Source organism: Pristiophorus japonicus, chromosome 6 (assembly GCF_044704955.1).
Source record: "Pristiophorus japonicus isolate sPriJap1 chromosome 6, sPriJap1.hap1, whole genome shotgun sequence".
In the NCBI taxonomy this organism is placed as follows: Eukaryota; Metazoa; Chordata; class Chondrichthyes; family Pristiophoridae; genus Pristiophorus; species Pristiophorus japonicus.
The window spans coordinates 123,301,400-123,320,870 of record NC_091982.1 but is presented as its reverse complement, the minus strand read 5'-3'; the positions used below and the strand labels follow the sequence as shown (position 1 = coordinate 123,320,870).

The window sequence follows — 19,471 nt, the reverse complement described above, 5'->3', positions numbered from 1 at the left end:
TACATCCCCGCTAAACCTTTTACAAATTACTTTAAATCTATGCTCTCTGGTTGTTGACCACTCTGCTTCGGGAAATAGTATGTCCTATCCACTCTACCTCGGCCCGTCATAATTTTCTACACCTCAATTATATCTCCCCTCAACCTCCTCTACTCCATTTAAAAAAAACAAACCCAGCCTATCCAATCTTTCCTCATAGTGAATATTCTCCAGTGCAGGCCACACTCTCGTAAATCTCCTTTGTACACTCTCTAATGTAATCACATCTTTCCTGTAATGTGGTGACCAAAACTGAATGCTGTGGCCTAACCAGTGTTTTATACAGTTCAAGCATAACCTCCCTGCTCTTGTATTCTATGCCTGGGGTAATAAAGGCAAGTATTCTGTATGACTTCCTAACCAACTTATCTACCTGGTCTGCTATCTTCAGGGATCTGTGGACATGCACTCCAAGGTCCCTTTGTTCCTCTATACTTCTCAGTGTCCTACCATTTAATGTGTATTCCCTTGCCTTGTTAGCCCTCCCCAAAAGCATTACCTCACACTTCTCCGGATTGAATTCCATTTGCCACTGTTCTGCCCACCTGACCAGTTCATTGCTGCTCCTGAAATTCTGATCGGAGGCTTCCTTCGGACGAACGCCTCCACCCCAAAATTTTTCTGCAAATGTACCTGGTTGTCCCTGAGGTGCCTTCGATTCCGGTCGGAAGCCTTCTTTCCACACGCATCACGATGCAGTATTCTCATTGATACTGGGTACTCCGTTTCTCCGAGTTCCCATTACTATCAATGAAAAAACCCTCGAAAACACCCAAACACAACAGAATAAATTTTTAAAAATCTCACATATTTAAAATTAATTGAAATTAAAGTAAATTAAATGTTTTAGAGAAATAAATGATTTAATGTGTTTTTTTTGTATAGGGTTTAAAATAAACTTAGCTTAATGGACAGGGTTTTTAACATATGATTAAATTTAATATTTATACGTTTTATAACTCTTACACTGGTAAAAGCTATGCGCCTGCTGGGCAAGAGACGGGCAAATCTCACTTGCTGCGGGGATGTGGAAGATCTGTCAAGAGATATCTTGACAAATCGGAAAAGCCGTTTTTCAGCACATGAGCGTTGCGCGCCATAAACCGGCTTTTGCGAGGCCTAGCTGGGTCCGTGCACATCCCTTACGGGATTTTACAGCCATTATCTTCCTGCAGTCTACAGCTTTCTTATGCATTACCAACCACACAGTCTATTTTAATATCATCTGCAAACTTCTCAATCATACCCCCTACATTCAAGGCTAAATCATTGATATATACCACAAAAGGCAAGTGGCCAGTACTGAGCCCTGCGGAACCCCACTGGAAACAGCCTTCCAGTCACAAAAATACTCATCAAAAATTACCCTTTGCTTCCTGCCTCTGAGCCAAATTTGGATCCAACTTGCCATTTTGCCCTGGATCCCATTGGCTTTTACTTTTGTGACTAGTCTGCCAGAAAGGACCTTATCAAAGCCTTGCTAAAATCCATATACACTACATCAAATGCACTACCCTCATTACCCCTCCGTGTCACCTCCTCACAAAATTCAATCAAGTTAGTCAGACACGACCTTCCCTTAACAAATCCATGCTGACTGTCCTTGATTAATCCGTGTCTTTCGAAATGAAGATTTATCCTGCCTCTCAGAACTTTCCCCAATAATTTTTCCACCATGAGGTTAGGCTGACTGACCTGTAGTTACTCGCTCTGTCCCTTTATCCCTTTTTAAACAAAGGTAACACGTTAGCAACCTTTGCACTCACCTTTCCTGACTTCGTCAGATCATTGAATCTCTCCCTGCACTGGATCTAGATCCTCCTCACCACCTCCCTCCTGCTGACCTGTATATTTACGGCCAGGCCCTTTTGATCTCTTGGGTACATCTTTGTTGGCCAACAGCTGGGAAGCGGACATCTCTGCATGCTCTTATTGCCTTGACCAGAATATGCATCCAGACATCTGTAAAGCAGGGTTCCTGCCTTTTGGTATTCATATTTTTCCCTTTGCACATTAACTCCGTCCTTTCCAATGCTCTTTCCGCGCTCCTTTCCCAACTTTACCATGAGTTGTGGGCAGGTTGTTTTAAATGTGGGCGCTGGAAATGAGTCACTGATGATGTCATCAAACCCGCAACTTTTCATAGGTCCAGGAAAAGTGTATGGCTGGTTTAATGGGACCATTATGTTCCAGTCGCTCTGCAGAGCGGGCTGATCAAGACATCATGTTCTCGACCTGCTACACGGCACACACGCACCCGAACCGATTCAGCTGTAAAATTTCCGGCCCTGGATGGGAATTTTTTAATTGAGGTGTTGCCGGACCGCAAACCAATGTAGTCAGAGAGCACATGGGGAGGAGTTAAAGGAACTCGGAGTGAGTTTGGATAAGGGCAGCAGAGTTTTGGGTGAGTTCAAATTTATGGAAAGTGGAAAGTGGGAGCCAGGTCAGCAGTGCATTTCAATAGTCCAGTCTAGAGGTAACAAAAGCATGGATGAGGGTTTCAGCAGCAGATGAGCTGAGGCAGTGGCAGAGGCGGGCGATGTTATGGAGGGGGAAGTGGGTGGTCTTGGTGATGGACTGGATATGGGATTGGAACCTTATCTCAGGGTCAAGTAAGATGCAAAAGATGCAAATGTTCAGCCTCAGACTGTGGCCAGGGGGAGGGATGGAGTCAATGGTGAGGGAATGGGGTTTGTGGTGGGGACTGAAGACAATGAAGGGGAACTTGGGCAGTGTAGCACCCGCTTTGTTGGCGCGATGCGGCCTCCTAACGATCAAAAATGGCATCCGAGATACGCGCGCACACTGCTAACGGGAATTGTGGCAGACAAAAGCTTGGTAACGGGCTTTGCGCATGTGCACAACTAACAACCACCGACAACATGCAGAGTGAGCAGTTCATGACGTCAATCAGTGTGCAATACTGATGTGATGGTATGGTATTTGGCCAGTGCCAACATCAGTGTGTGTATGGGCCAGAAGGATTTTTGGACTTTTAAAATGGATCTGTACCCTTTTAAAATGGAGATGCACTTGGGCTGCATTTCAAAATGATGTTTGAACATATGGACTTTAAAAAGGACCGATAGCAGGAGCAGCCTGTCTTTTGGGTTGCCATGGTACCAGTCTCAACGATGACGTCATGAAAGGCAAAGGCCTTTTCATTTGGAATTTTGTGTGATTTGACCTTTTGTCCATGGGTCCGAGATGTCTGGATGGCCAATGAGGTTTGCAGGCAACATGTAACACCTCTGGACTCTTTCAATGAAGGAGCAGTCAAGAACTCAACAAACAGTTAGCACTTTGAGATCAGCTCATCGACAGAAATGGCCAACCATTGTGTTCATCGAGATGACCAATCCAGGACAGAGGTGTCACCAGGAAGACCAACTAGCATCTCTGCGACCACGGTAACCAGGAATCGCCCAGCCAGTTTTGTGTATTATACAGGGTATAAAGATGCTGAACTTTGGGGGATTCAGTGGCTTACTTTCCTCCCCCATCTGGAACAGGATTCCCCGCATGGCTACGTGTCCGTCAACTCTCCAGAAATGCCCGACGTGAGTACCTCGCCCTTATCGCCTGAACGTAACTCACTAGGTCACATCACATTCCTCTGTTAGGCACGGTTTTGTTTTTAGAGTCGAACGGACCCAGGACCGCGTGAATCAATGACAAGGACTGGTAATTATATCCAGCATACATCTCCGGAAATCTCCAAGACCATCAGCATGTTCAGCTGCTGAGGAACTACAAGTGTCCAAGACACAGGTAACGTGTGTATGTGTGAGGAGGCTTCCAAGTGTGAGTTCTGACCAAACCGGGAGAGAGGTTTCGTTCGAAGGGTTACCATTATCTAGGCTTGGATTCTGCGAAGGATGTTGGTTCGGTGTCACCGACAGGGTGGGTATTTAGTCGAAGGTTTCAAGCTAGTGACCACAGTCACCTGCTCTTTAAGCCATAAGCAAGAGGAGTAGGGGTTGTCGTTTTGTGAGTGTAATAAAAGGAATCGATCTTTGATCAACCTGAACCACTTCGTTTTGTCTGAGACAATTATAATCTATCCATAGTAACTCCTTGTGTCCGAACTTGGGGGTTGTGGAGCTTGTGGTTCACGATATCATTTGGAAGACCAACAGGGTAGCATCCGCTCACAGCCGGGTTACACAGTAATCCCACTGGGGACGCTGCACATCGGGCATAGGAGAAGACCTATCTGACCTTGGTCTGTCTGTGTGGGATCACCCGCTAATCGATGGGCTAGGCAGGAACTATTGGCAAAAACTTCTGCCATCCAAAGGGAAACAACCCGAACCGGGGAGTTTTAATGCACGGGTCGACTCAAGGGAGAGTCATAGAGACACAGGGCACACAAAACACCTGACAGAAATGATGACCGCGGCAGGACGTTCAAGGTTTAGAACAATAAATATGGACAGGGTTAAGTGCAAGAAACCCACAATGGAGAATAGTATATCCTCATATATATTTGGAAAAGTAAACCTTTCTGAGCACTGGGTGCTATAACTGTTACACTCTGACTGTCCATATGAGAAAGCGGTAGAGTGGACGGGTAGTAGTGTACTTAAGAAATCGATGGAAAAGGCGATTTGGTTAATATGTATGCAAAAACAAATAATGGAAATGTGGAAATGGCTGAGACCTTAAACAATTATTTTGCTTCAATCTTCACAAAAACTATGCCAAAAATTGCTGGTCACGGGAATGTGGGAAGGGAGGACCTTGAGACAATCGCTATCACTAGCGGGGTAGTGCTGGACAGGCTAATGGGACTCAAGGTAGGCAAGTCCCCTGGTCCTGATGAAATGCATCCCAGGGTATTAAAAGAGATGGCGGACTTTATAGCAGATGCATTCGTTATAATCTACTGGACTCTGTGGAGGAACCAGCGGATTGGAAAGCAGCTAATGTAACGCCTCTGTTTAAAAAAGGGGGCAGACAAAAGGCAGGTAACTATAGGCCGGTTAGTTTAACATATGTAGTGGGAAAAATGCTTGAAACTATCATGAAGGAAGAAATAGCGGGACATCCAGATAGGAATAGTGCAGACGCAGCATGGATTCAAGAAGGGGAAATCATGTTTAACTAATTTACTAGAATTCTTTGAGGATATAACGAGCATGGTGGATAGAGATGTACCGATGGATGTGGTGTATTTAGATTTCCAAAAGGCATTCGATAAGGTGCCACACAAAAGGTTACTGCAGAAGATAGAGGTACGCGGAGTCAGAGGAAATGTATTAGCATGGATAGAGAATTGGCTGGCTAACAGAAAGCAGAGAGTCAGGATAAATGGGTCCCTTTCGGGTTGGAAATCGGTGGTTAGTGGTGTGCCACAGGGATCGGTGCTGGGACCACAACTGTTTACAATATACATAGATGACCCGGAAGAGGGGACAGAGTGTAGTGTAACAAAAACAGTAAAAGGGAATATTATTTGAATGGTGAGAAATTACAACATGCTGAGATGCAGAGGGACCTGGGGGTCCTTGTGCATGAATCCCAAAAAGTTAGTTTGCAGGTACAGCAGGTAATCAGGAAGGCGAATGGAATGTTGGCCTTCATTGCGAGAGGGATGGAGTACAAAAGCAGGGAGGTCCTGTTGCAACTGTATAGGGTATTGGTAAGGCCGCACCTGAAGTACTGCGTGCAGTTTTGGTCACCTTACTTAAGGAATGATATACTGGCTTTGGAGGGGGTACAGAGACGATTCACTAGGCTGATTCCGGAGATGAGGGGGTTACCTTATGATGATAGATTGAGTAGACTGGGTCTTTACTCGTTGGAGTTCAGAAGGATGAGGGTGATCTTATAGAAACATTTAAGATAATGAAAGGGATAGACAAGATAGAGGCAGAGAGGTTGTTTCCACTGGTCGGGGAAGCTAGAACTAGGGGGCACAGCCTCAAAATACGGGGGAGCCAATTTAAAACCAAGTCTTCCAGAGGGTTGAGAATCTGTGGAATTCTCTGCCCAAGGAAGCAGTTGAGGCTAGCTCATTGAATGTATTCAAGTCACAGATAGATAGATTTTTAACCAATAGGGGTTACGGGGAGAGGGTGGGTAAGTGGAGCTGAGTCCACGGCCAGATCAGCCATGATCTTATTGAATGGCGGAGTAGGCTCGAGGGGCTAGATGGCCTACTTGTTCCTAATTCTTATGTTCTTATGTTCTTATGTTCTTATGCTCACGGAGCAAGTTGAGTGTTCAGAAAAGGAGAAACAAGAATCAGAAAGTAGGGCAGGAGAGAGAGAGGCCGTAGTGAACCAGCTGACAGAAAGGCAGGAGAGAAATGCACAGGAAGAAACGGCTAGAAACACAATGGAGTACCTACAATTTCAGGCCACAGAAAGTAGAAGCCAGTATCACGCTCAGCGAGAGGAAGGAAATAGGAACTCAGAGAGAGCTGACAAGGCTGAGGGTCAGTTAAAAGATATAAAGGTGGCAGACAGGGTAGCTCAAAATCCGGTATATGAAGAGGCCGATCACAGGCCCTGAAATGAAAAAATCAGGAGTTGACCCGAGCATTATCCGGGGACAGGGGAATGGCTTGCCTTATGACACATGAGGAAGTTGGGGTAAACTGGGATGAAGAGAGAAAGGAGCCCGATGATGGGACCCAGTATAGTGAGGGTCGGCCAGCTCCTGAAGCACCGGGACAGATCAATAACAGTGATGAGGAAGAATTGTCAGCATTGAGTCGTGATCTAGGCCCCAGTAACTCCACGGATGGTCCGCTGGATGTTAATAGATGCTGGGCGGATTTTTGGAGGGTAACCCGGTGCTGGAGGATGTGAACTTGAAGCAGATCCTCTTCAGTAACTGCAAAAGCAGTTTCAGAAATTTGAAAGCTGACAGTAAGGTGGTGCAGGAATATGTGAAACAAGGTGGCCAGAAGGACCCTGTGGGATCCAAAAGGGAGTACAAAGCATGGAAGGGAAGCATTGTGTTTACGGCAGTAAAACGTTTGTTAAAGAGACGAAAAAAATAGAAAAGCATTTCTCTCAATCTGAGGTGGTCAATCCGACACTTAAGCTTCTAACTTTCATGCCGAGAGAAATAAAACATAGAATTTGCTGCTATGGATGTTTGGGAAGTCATGAAATGTGTTGTGTGTGAAAGCCTGTCTGTGCAAAAACCTTTGATGTTTTCAGGGAGAATGTTTAAAGTTGTTTTTAAAAAGGTATGTGGATATTTATTTGTCTTTAAGTATGTCTGTAGAGTTTTTCTCAACTGGCACTGGTTAGTTTGAGATTGGTTTGAATTAATTGGAGTTATTGAGGTTAATTAACCTGTTAAAATCAAACTTCTATTATGCCATGGTGAAATTCTGGGGGTTGGTTCAAATTGTGTGAAAAACCTCTAGTTCTGGACATGAGGCAATCACAGAAATTTGGTATTTTAAAATAAAAATATCTGACTAATTTCAAGAATGTGTGACCAGGGGAGTAAAAGGGAGGGACTGCTATAATGCATGGAGCACAGAATCATTGTAATGTGTAAGCTATTGGTATGTGTGGGGTATAGAATATAATGCAACTTTTAAAATGCGGAAAAAAGGACGGTAATTCTCTGTACAAGACTCCAGAAAGCAACACCTTATGCAGAGTTGAATAAATATTTTGAGCATTTTTAACATTTTAAAGAAAATTTTAAGTTTCGAATTTGAGTGGATGCTTCCCTCCGTAACAAAAAAGGAATCAGAATTGATGAATTAACCCATTGGGCTGGCAGGAAAGTCGCAATGGATGTTCTTTTTCTTTCCTTTTAAGCAGGAATGCTGATTCCCGAGAGAGGTCCTTTAATATGGAACTGACATCGAGGTGTTGCCGAACTTGAACTTTGATGGGACAGTACTGTGTGAACTCCAGGTTTTCTTAAGTGAAGGAAGAAAGATGAACGTGTTCTCAGCGACAGTACTTGTGGGAATCTTCAGGTTGTGCAGCATGGAGAGAGAGGAATCCTTCCGCTCCGGGTGCACAGGGGGGAAAGGACGCACCGTGCTACCAGGAGGTAGGACTGGGCACACCGACGGGGTGGCAGCCTACTTCCACGAGGGAAGATGGCTGGGGTAGCTGGGGTCCAATTCCACGCGGTACTCCAGCAGCAAGGGTTTCACGTATGGCGAAGCTTCCAGACTGTGCCCTGAGCTGCAAGTCATGGCCACGTGGGTTAGGGTGACCGAGGGGAGGTGCGTATGCTTGTGGTGCGAGGGACACATACCCCTGGGATGGTGGTGGCTCAGGAAATTGATCCAAGATAAGGGCAATCGATCCGCGGACTGGAAACGATGTGTACCATCAGATTACGGGGACAAAGTTGAGCTTTGAAGTGTGCTGGCACAAATGGTGGAAAGAAGAGGAAGGAATTTACGTGTGTATGTGGGGATCTGAACGGGTCTGCCCGACGGACATGTCGGTCGCGTTTTCGCGATGGTGGCAACACTCCGGGACCAGGATCGGTTGGGGATGGTGTATGGACTCCTGTGTGATCCCACACACTCCAGATACTGTGAATTCCATGCAGTTGCTAGCATGTGAGGCAGAGCCCCTTCCTACAGCCGACCAGAACAGGAGATGGAGGTTAGATGCCCCACCACAAATCCTAGGCCAAGGAATGGGTTGGTGCTAGTCCCCACACCGGTAAGGTCTTATACCATGATGTACACTACTCGGTCGCCTCAGTGATTTTAAACTTGACCCAGGTACAAATGCAATGGTGGTGTCAGACAGAAACAGTGTGCTTGTATGAAGTACTGCTCAAGGAAATGTTTCGAAAGTTTTATGAATTGAGTTACGGTGGCGTGGATCGGGATGGTTTATACAATGTACATCGCAGGGGTTTGAGGAGGTATAAGAGTGGGCTGGTAAATGATACGGCAACGGCCTTCAGCACTGGCATGTCCTTTATTAACAGTATGGACGATGCTCAGTTGCAAATGCAGGTAAATACCTGAAGGAATCGACTGTGAAAGATACTGGGAGAATGTAACACCATAGAGGGGTTGGAGTTGCAGGAAGACCAGGCCATGACCATTCACCTGAAGAAGGTCATAGCAGAGCTGGAGGCTCATGCTCAGACTGCCAACAGCCTGATTTGTGAAGATTGAAATACCTCAGCTCAGGCAGCACGAAATGATGTGTGTGTGTTGTACAGCGCTTGGTTGCTGAATGAAGGACACAGTCATTTGGAGGACCTTCAGCAAGGTCGCGTTCCTTCATGGGTCAGCAACAGGCACCTCACTGTGCTCAGTCTGTGCAAGGGGTCGATGAGCCCATGCCAACTCCGACTGGTCTCAGAGGTGTACCCGGTCCCGGTTGATTGTGGCCGGTCCAATTTTACTGTGATAGGGATTGTGCTTAGGATGCCGGTGATGAGCGGTTTACCACAGCCACCTCCGGTATACCAGGTACAAAATATTGGGGTGATAAGGGATGGAGTACACGTGTAGCACCATGAGGCTCCGCCATTCGTTGTTAAATGGGGGTCCACGATAGCAGGCACAGACCTGAACGGGTGCCAACACCGGGGAGCACATGTTGGCCTTGGCTCTATATCATTTAATAACCTTGGCCAGAAAATATCTGTCAATCTCAGAGTTAACATTATTCATTGAGGTGGCACCTACTGCTTTATGTGGGAGAGAGTTCCACACTTCTACCACCCTTTGTGTGAGGAAGTGTTCCCTAACTTCTCTCCTGAACGGCCTGACTCTGATTTCAAGGTTGTTTCCCCTCGTCCTCGACTCCCCTACCAGGGGAAGAAAGTTTCTACCTACCCTATCAAATCCTAAAAACATCAAACAAATCACCCCTTAACCTTCTGTATTCTCGGGAATACAAGCCGAGTTGGTGTAATCTCTCCTCACAATGTAACCCTTGGAACCCTGGTAACATTCTGGTGAATCCTCACTGCACTCCTTCCAAGGCCAGTCAATCCTTTCTAAGGTGTGGTGCCCAGAACTGTGCTCCAGATGTGGTCTAACCAGGGCCATGTACAGCTGCAGCAAAACTTCCTCCCCTTTATATTCCAGCCCTCTGGTTATAAAGGCTAACATTCCATCAGACCTTCAGATTATTTTTGTACCGTACTATTGCATTTTAATGGTCTGTGCACTTGGACCTCTAACACTCTTTGGACTGGCATTGTTCCTCGCTTTTCACCCGTTATAAAATGCTCGGATCAATCTTTTTTTCTTTTTTTAGTCCAAAATGAATGACTTTACACCTAGCAGTGTTGAAATCCACCTGCCAAAATTTTGCCCACTCACTGAATCTGTCACTATCTCTGTGTAATGTTATGCTCCCATCTACATGACTTACTAGACCACCAACCTGTGTGTCATCGGCAAACTTGGATATGTGGCTTTCTTTTGTGTTATCCAAGTCATTAATAAATATAGTGAATATTTGAGGCCCCAGCACAGATCCTTGTGGAACACCACTAGTTCATTCCTTCCAATCTGAGTACATACCCATTATCTCTATTCTGTCTTCAACCACCTAACCAATCTCCTAACCAGATCAATAATCTGCCTTCAGTTCCATGAGCTTTAATTTTAGCGAACATTGGGCAAGATTTTCGGTTCTGGTCATTTCGGGCGGTAATGGTGGTGGGGCGTTAAAGTTTGTGCCCAGGAACAGTTTGCGTCTCAGTTAGCAAAATTCATCAGCTGGGTCCCAGTGTGGGGCGGAGCTCTAAGGGAGGCGTTACAGACCTCTGAGCATGCGAAAATCCCCAACTAACCAGCTGGCCTCGGAGTGCTCTGAGAGAGGTCTGGAGGGAACAAAAACCTGAAACATCCCACCAAAACCTTTCCCAATAAATAACGCACATTAACACACATACATTGCAAATATAAAACAATCACACTTACCTGAGGTGGACATTATTTACCTCACTGCAGTTGCTACAGCTCGGAAAGCCCGCTTTCACAGGTGGTCCCACTAGGGGGTGCTACAGAGCACCACGGATCGGGCGGCAGCCAAACATCAAGCTGGTGTCGGAATCAGGGACATTGCACACCGGCTCGCCTCTCCCGGGCGGTACTGCTCCGCGCCCCGTCGAAACCGTCTCCGAAAACCCCAGCGGGGCGCTGGAAGCTGGCTGCCTGCCCGGAAGTGCTCACTGCCGCCATTGTCGCTCCTCCGGGCCGCTAACAGGGTCGGCACAACACCGAAAATCCAGCCCAATCTTTTTTAAGGAACCTTATCGAATACCTTCAGGAAATAGATATAAACAACACAGATATTCCCCTTTAATTCTCCGCTTCACTCCCACTCTGACCTCTCTGTCCTCAACCTCCTACACTGTTCCAATGAAGCTCAACATAAAGTCGATGAGCAGCATCTCATCTTTTAATTAGACACTTTACAGTCTTCCGGACTCAACATTGAGTTGAACAATTTCAGATCATTAGCTCTTCCCTCATTTTCAGATCCCAGCTGTTGATGATTCAGTTATTCCCATCTATTGCAGCTTTACTCCTCTCATTACCAGCTCCTTTGGTCTTGCATCATCATCTCACTGTGTCATTTAATCTTTCCTGCCTTTCACCCTATCACAGACCTTCCCTTTTGTTCTTTCCTCCCCTCCTCCCCTTCACTGCCCCTGCACTTGCTTCAAACCTGTAACATCTTGAACCTTTTCCAGTTCTGACGAAGGGTCATTGGCCTGAATCGTTAACTCTGTTTCTCTCTCCACAGATGCTGCCTGACCCGCTGAGTATTTCCAGCACTTTCTGCTTTTATTTCAGATTTCCAGTATCCGCAGTATTTTGCATTTGTGTAGACATTCCCCTGTCTACTACTTTAGTTACTGGCTCAAAAATATCAATTAAGTTTGTTGGACATGACCAACCCTTTACATATCCACACTGACTCCCCCTTTACATATCCACACTGACTCCCCCTTTACATATCCACACTGACTCTCCCCATTTACATATCCACACTGACTCCCCCTTTACATATCCACACTGACTCCCCCTTTACATATCCACACTGACTCTCCCCATTTACATATCCACACTGACTCCCCCTTTACATATCCACACTGACTCCCCCTTTACATATCCACACTGACTCCCCCTTTACATATCCACACTGACTCTCCCCATTTACATATCCACACTGACTCTCCCCCTTTACATATCCACACTGACTGTCCCCCTTTACATATTCACACTGACTCCCCCTTTACATATCCACACTGACTCTCCCCCTTTACATATTCACACTGACTCCCCCTTTACATATCCACACTGACTCTCCCCCTTTACATATTCACACTGACTCCCCCTTTACATATCCACACTGACTCTCCCTTTACATATCCACACAGACTCTCTCCCTTTACATATCCACACTGACACTCCCCCTTTACATATCCACACTGACTCTCTCCCTTTACATATCCACACTGACTCTCCCCCTTTACATATCCACACTGACTCTCTCCCTTTACATATCCACACTGACTCTCTCCCTTTACATAACCACACTGACTCTCCCTTTACAGATCCACATTGACTCTCCCCCTTTACATATCCACACTGACTCCCCCCCTTTATATATTCACACTGACTCTCCCTCTTTACATATCTACACTGACTCTCCCTCTTTACATATCCACACTGACTCTCCCTCTTTACATATCCACACTGACTCCCCCTTTACATATCCACACTGACTCTCCGTTTACATATCCATACTGACTTCCCTTTATATATCCACAGTGACTCTCTCCCTTTACATATCCACACTGACTCCCCCTTTACATATCCACACTGACTCTCCCCCTTTACATATCCACACTGACTTCCCTTTACATATCCACACTGACTCTCCCTGAATCAGCTCAAATTTCTCCAAGTGCTCAGTCACGCTGGCCTTAATTATCGATTCCAATAGCTGCCCCACAACAAATGTTAGACTAACGGTCTATAATTTCCTGGTTTCTCACTCACATCTTTCTAAATGATGGAGCTACATTTGCAATTTTCCAATCTAAAGGAATAATTCCTGAATCGAGAGAACTTTGAACGTTTATGACTAAAGCATCTGTAAATTGTTCACCTCCCTCTTTTAAAACTCTGGGCTGGAAACCACCACGTCCTGGGGATTGGTCAGTTTTCAGTGCCATTATTGTTTCTAATACTGTTTTCTTGCTTCTGTTAACTTTAGTGAGTTCCAGTCCGTGATTCATTATTAGTTTCCCTGGAATGTCAGGTATATTATCCTCTTCTTGTACTGTGAAGTCTGACACAAAGTCGTTGTTCAACAAGTCTGCCATTTCCTTATCTTCATTTGTAATATTACCCACATTGTCTCTAAAGGCCCACACTACCCCTGACTACCTTTTTCCATCTAATATAATTATTAAAACTATGTGTTAATCTTAATATCCCTGGCAAGTTTCTTTCTGCATTCCTTTTTGCAGCTCTGATTATCTTTTATAATCTTCCTTTGCTGTTCTTTATCTCTCTCCCACACCCCTGGATCGACCCTATTCTCTGCACTTGTTTATGCTCTTTCATTTAATTTTATATTATCTCTCACCACTTTGTTGAGCACGGCTGTTTTATTTGATCAGTAGAGCTCTTGCCCCTTCGGGATATTTACTGGTTCTGGATGAAGCTGAATTCTTTCCTGAACACCTCATCTGTAGTTTTACCTGATTACAGTTTGACCAGTTTGCTGTGGTCAGTCTCTGTCCCATCGTGTTAAAGTTAGCCGAACCAAAGTCGAGAGTCGTGTTATGTTTCCCCTTTCAATCTAACATTGAATGCGACCATATTACAATCACTGTTGGGTAACAATTTGGCGAAAACATCGACAGCATCAGCATAAACTTTTGGAGTTTAAGTTTTGGACATTGCTTTTCCATATTTTTGGTTACTGCAGAAGAGCAGACAGCATGACTTGAGACAGGCCCAAAAATGTTCCACAGGAATACACATCAGGTGGGCAGGGATGGGTCGATGGCTGAAAGCAGGAATGCGTTGCAGGAAGGAACCTAATGGGGCCTTTTGTCATGTACTGGGAACCCATCAGTGAGACATCAAGTAAACTGGCCGGTGTTCAAACCATCAAAATGACTGAGAGCCCCGGAGCGCGGGGACCTCAGGACAAAAGAAACTATTTGGTCACCCAGACGCGTTGGAGCCTTATCCTCAGGAAGTGCCCAGTAACAAAGGCACAGGCCGAAGATGTGATTCATTGCTTTTCGTTCGACTGCCTCAGGTAAAAGAATGGATTTTGGCGCGAGAATTCAGAAGCATTTTTGCAGGTATAAGAGACGGTCTCTCCTCTTATATGCTTGCTTGCTTCATTCAACGCAGTCAAACACTGAGTACTCCGTCTAGTACAGAGAGAAGAAACACCATCTACGAGCAAAGAGAGCCTCGCTCATCGGGAGAAGCACCGAGTAAGCCAGAGGGGTAACTGGTGAACATTTATCCCAACTCACACATCCTTAAGACCACCGCATAGTGTGAAGGGGTGTCGTGTGTCCCAACCAAGCATGAGGGATTTAGTGGGGAGGTTTCTGCATGGATCATAGACGTACATACAGTCTGTTGGACAGATTCAGTGGTGCCCTATTGAGCCAAGCAGGAGTGTTTAAGTCACGGGTACTTCGAGATAGGGGCCTGTTCAGACGGGCCCGTGTTGTGTGTTGTACTGAGTTTGTTTGTTTTATGCCACCAAGGTGTGTTTTACTGGGTGAAGGTGTGTGCTTTAACCTGAATAAAAGCATTGTGATGGTTGAGACCGAACGATCTGTCTATAACTGTGTATTTCTGTTCACTACTATAATTCCGGTGTCTAGAAATGTTGTAAGCGGGGTGATTCGAAATCACCAAGGGCAAAACCACTTACAGAATCTGGCGACCATGAAGGGACACCGGTATTTGAGTGAACAGACAATTATGGAAGATTTCAAGGTCAAGAGATCAGCAATGGGGGATAGGATTTCCTCGTATGTATTTGGAAAAGTTAATGTAACACAGCAATGGGAGTTAGACCTGTTGTGGGCTGAGAGTCCTGAGGACAAAGCTGCTGAGTGGACGGGGAGTAAGGAGCACAAAATGGTAAAAGAAAAGGCCATTTGTCTCCTGTGTTTACAGAAGCAAGTCCAGCCGCTCAGGGAGCAGGTTAGTAAGCTTAAGGCAGAGCTCCGAGAGTCAGAGGAGCAGTCAGCCGCAAGGGCCACACTGGGGAATAGATTGGAGTTACGCGAGGAGAGGCAGGAAAGGCATACTCAGGAGGAACCCTCCCGTAACACCGGAGAGTACCTGCAGTGCCAGGTCACCGAGGCGAAGCTCAACTAGCAGGCGGAACCCGTCGAGGCGAAGGGACCGACCGCGGAACAATTTGAGGCTCTGGTGGCCTCCCTTCGGACAGTTTTTGTGCCGGAGCAGGGAAGGGTAGACGCTGCTGTGAGCAGGGAAATCCCGACTGCTCCGGTAAAACTGTGACAGGATCGGTCCAAGTCAGCATGGATTTATGAAAGGGGAATCATGCTTGACAAATCTTCTACATTTGAATGTAATATCTCCAAGCTTGCAGATGACACTAAGATGGGTGGCAGTGCGAGGTGTGAGGAGGATGCTAGGAGGCTGCAGGGGGACTTGGACAGGTTAGGTGAGTGGGCAAATGCATGGCAGATGCATATAATGTGGTTAAATGTGAGGTTATCCACTTTGGTGGCAAAAACAGGAAGGCAGAATATTATCTGAATGGTGACAGATTAGTAAAAGGGGAGGTGCAACAAGACCTGGGTGTCATGGTACATCAGTCACTGAAGGTAGTCATGCAGGTACAGCAGGCAGTAAAGAAGGCAAATTTCATGCTGGCCTTCATAGCGAGAGGATTTGAGCAGGGAGGTCTTACTGCAGTTGTACAGGGCCTTGGTGAGACCACACCTTGAATACTGTGTGCAGTTTTGGTCTCCTAATCTGAGGAAGGACATTCTTGCTCTTGAGGAAATGCAGCGAAGGTTCACCAGACTGATTCCCGGGATGGCAGGACTGACACATGAGGAAAGACTGGATTGACTAGGCTTATATTCACTGGAATTTAGAAGAATGAGAGGGGATTTCATAGAAACATATAAAATTCTGACGGGATTGGACAGGTTAGATGCAGGAAGAATGTTCCTGATGTTGGGAAAGTCCAGAACCAGGGGTCACAGTCTAAGGATAAGGGGTAAGCCATTTAGGACCGAGATGAGGAGAAACGTCTTCACCCAGAGAATTATGAATTCTCTACCACAGAAAGTTGTTGAGGCCAGTTCGTTAGATATATTCAAAAGGGAGTTAGATGTGGCCCTTACGGGTAAAGGGATCAAGGGGTATGGAGAGAAAGCAGAATGGGGAACTAAAGTTGCACGATCAGCCATGATCATATTGAATGGTGGTGCAGGCTCGAGGGGCCGAATGGCCTACTCCTGCACCTATTTTTTATGTTTCTATGTTTGCTATCTGATCATTGACACCTTGCTGTGGGAGCTTGCTGTGCACAACTTGGCTGCTGTGTTTCCCAAGTTACATCAGTAACGACACTTCAAAAGTACTTCATTATCTGTAAATCACTTTGGGATGTCCTGAAGTGGTGAAAGGCTGTGTAGAAATGCAAGCGGGTTTGTTTGATTTTCTTTCCATGCTGAAAGCAGGAATGCTGCTGCTGGAGATGTGTATCATTGGGGCTGTGAATGAAGGAAATCACCAGCAGGGGGCAGGCAAAACACAAAACCCTCCCAATGCACAACGTTCAGTTAATCAACGCAACAACACCATCAGAATGTACGTCTCCTCATAGAATTCCTTGTGTGTCAGTGGTGGAGTTCATCAACAAACAGCTTGCAAGGCTTCAAGTGTTGGTTTTATTGCTGAACGGTTAATACCTGAAGTATACAGTCACTTCCATTGGTGGCAGTGCTCTGATAGGAATGGGACTGAAAGAAAAGTGAATTTTAATCTTGTTTCCTTTTACATTGAAGTATATTCTTTTCAGTTTAGATGGAAGGTGGTCAATATATGAATTGATTTTTACAAAAACTATGAACAACACACAATGCATTAGCTTGTCTCAATAATCAATGAACACCTGACACCCACTGTGTGTGGATCTTTGATCTGAGTGTGAACAATGAGAGGTGAAGGAGGGAGATACAGAAACCAGCAGGGTGGCAGCACTTTGAAACCAGAAGTAGTGGAGCAGAGGCTGCTCAGTGTGATGGGTGCAATGCCGAACTGTTCTTTAAGCCAAGCAAGGTGACTCACGGAATATGGGAAAGCATAGCATGTTCATTATTTTATATTATTGCATGGAAAGGAGCTGTACGGATCGAAATAAAAATATAATTACATCGATTCTATAGCTGTTGCTCTATAGATTGAGAAATAAAGCAGCTTAATAATTCATACCCAGCCTCATCTCACCAGGCGTTTGCTGGCACCAAATAGTAACTATTACGCTGCAGGGCCAAAGAAGGGAATAGAATTCTGGTAGTTAAACTTATCAATGGACAAATCTGCCGCCAACACGTGGATCAAACAAAAAGGAGGTTCGGCAATCCCACAGAAGAAGCAGAGGAAGAACACGATATAGAGTTCACTCCACCACAGGTGACCGAACACCGGAACCAAGCGGAGGAGAGCCCAGTCACTGTGGGCAGTCCGGACAGGCCTGAGGCACCACAAACAGCAGACACTCAGGCCAGCGCCCAACAACCGGAGCCCCAACTCAGGCGCTCTGCAAGGGAGCGTAAACCACCAGAGAGACCTTTGGTCCCAATAAGATTTTGGGGGGGCAGGTGATGTCATGTATTCAACTGTCATTGTAACCCATGTATAAACTGACCTAAGTTGTACACCGTGAGAACATTGACCACTAGGTGGTGAACTTGTGGGAGACACTTCTAACCTGGACTTTCAGGTATAAAAGGGGAAGCTCCACCCACCTTCATCACTTCAGTGCTGGCTAATAAAGGTTACTGGTCACAGAGTGACCTTCTCTCAAGTATGGGCCTCGTGTGCATTTATACTGTATAGTAAGGACATATCAGTTCCCATGGCAACATCCAGCTGTATTGTGAACAAACCACTGTTTTTGTCTGTGTTGCCCCATCAGGCACATTATTCCAAGTCCCTTACACTCTGGGATAGATCATGACTGTTCAACAGTGTAAAATGTGTGATAGTGAGTCTCTCGCTCTGGGGTAGATGGTGAATGTACAATAGTGTAAAACAGGAGATAGTGAGTCTCACACTCTGGGGTAGATCGTGACTCTGTACAATCATGTAAAACGGCAGATAGTGAGTCAACAGCCTGTTTTACATCTCTCCAGATTTTTATTTTCATTGAGGTCAATCGGAAAAGATGTAAAACGGGTGATAGACAATCGACAGCTTCCTGATTTCACTCCTGAACGGCCTGGCGCTAATTATAAGATTGTAAGCCCTTATTCTGTATTCCCCACCAGGGGAAATAGTTTCTCTGTATCTACCCTATCAAGCTCCTTTATCATATTAAACACAATGAGATCGCCTCTCAGCGTTCCAAACCCAAGGGAATACAAACCACACTGATGCAACCCGTCCTCACAATTTAAACCTTTAACTCTGATATGTTCAGGTGAATCTGTGTCCAAACTGAATGCAGTACTCGGGATATCTGTGTCCAAACTGAATGCAGTACTCTGGTTGGGGTCTGACTAAGGCTCTGCATGGCTCCCTCTCTTTAGACTTCCAACCCCCTTGAGACAAAGCCAAATATCCATCAGCCTTTTTGATGGTTTTTTGTACTTGTGCATTAACTTTTAGAGTCTGTGTATTTGAGCACCAGCACAGCTCCTAGTCTCTCACCATCATGGCACTATTCTAGAAACATAGAAACATAGAAAATAGATGCAGGAGTAGGCCATTCGGCCCTTCGAGCCTGCACCGCCATTCAATAAGTTCATGGCTGAACATGCCATTTTGTCTTTCTCACATAACAAGTGGATGGTCTCACACTTGCCCACTGCATCTGCCACAGTTTTGCCCACTCTCTGTCTGTCTATGCCATTTGCAGTTCCGTGCTCCCAGACAAGGAAAATGTTGAACTGGAGTCTCATGAGTTAATTCAAACCTAAATGTAACAAAATTACATGAATATATCTGTTGGTTGTTATATTTCTTGTCCTTACCTGCAGTGGTTCCCTGTGGAGAGTCTATCAGTGAAGTGAATGCTGCTACTGACACAACACCTCGATCCAGTGACGATGCTGCTTCAGTGTTGGACCTGCATTGGGGGAAACAGTCACACTATTTCATTGTCTGCTATCATTCCCCTTTTAATGGATCACATTTCTACAGCCTGTCTAATTGACTCAAGCATAGAGCTCGCTCACTTGCTGTCAGGAA

At 45.5% G+C, this 19,471-nt stretch overlaps 1 pseudogene; it reads right to left on the bottom strand.

Moving 5' to 3' along the window:
* The window catches only part of LOC139265234 (interferon-inducible GTPase 5-like), a 32,925-nt pseudogene that overhangs the window by 13,175 nt on the left and 279 nt on the right, over positions 1–19,471 (bottom strand).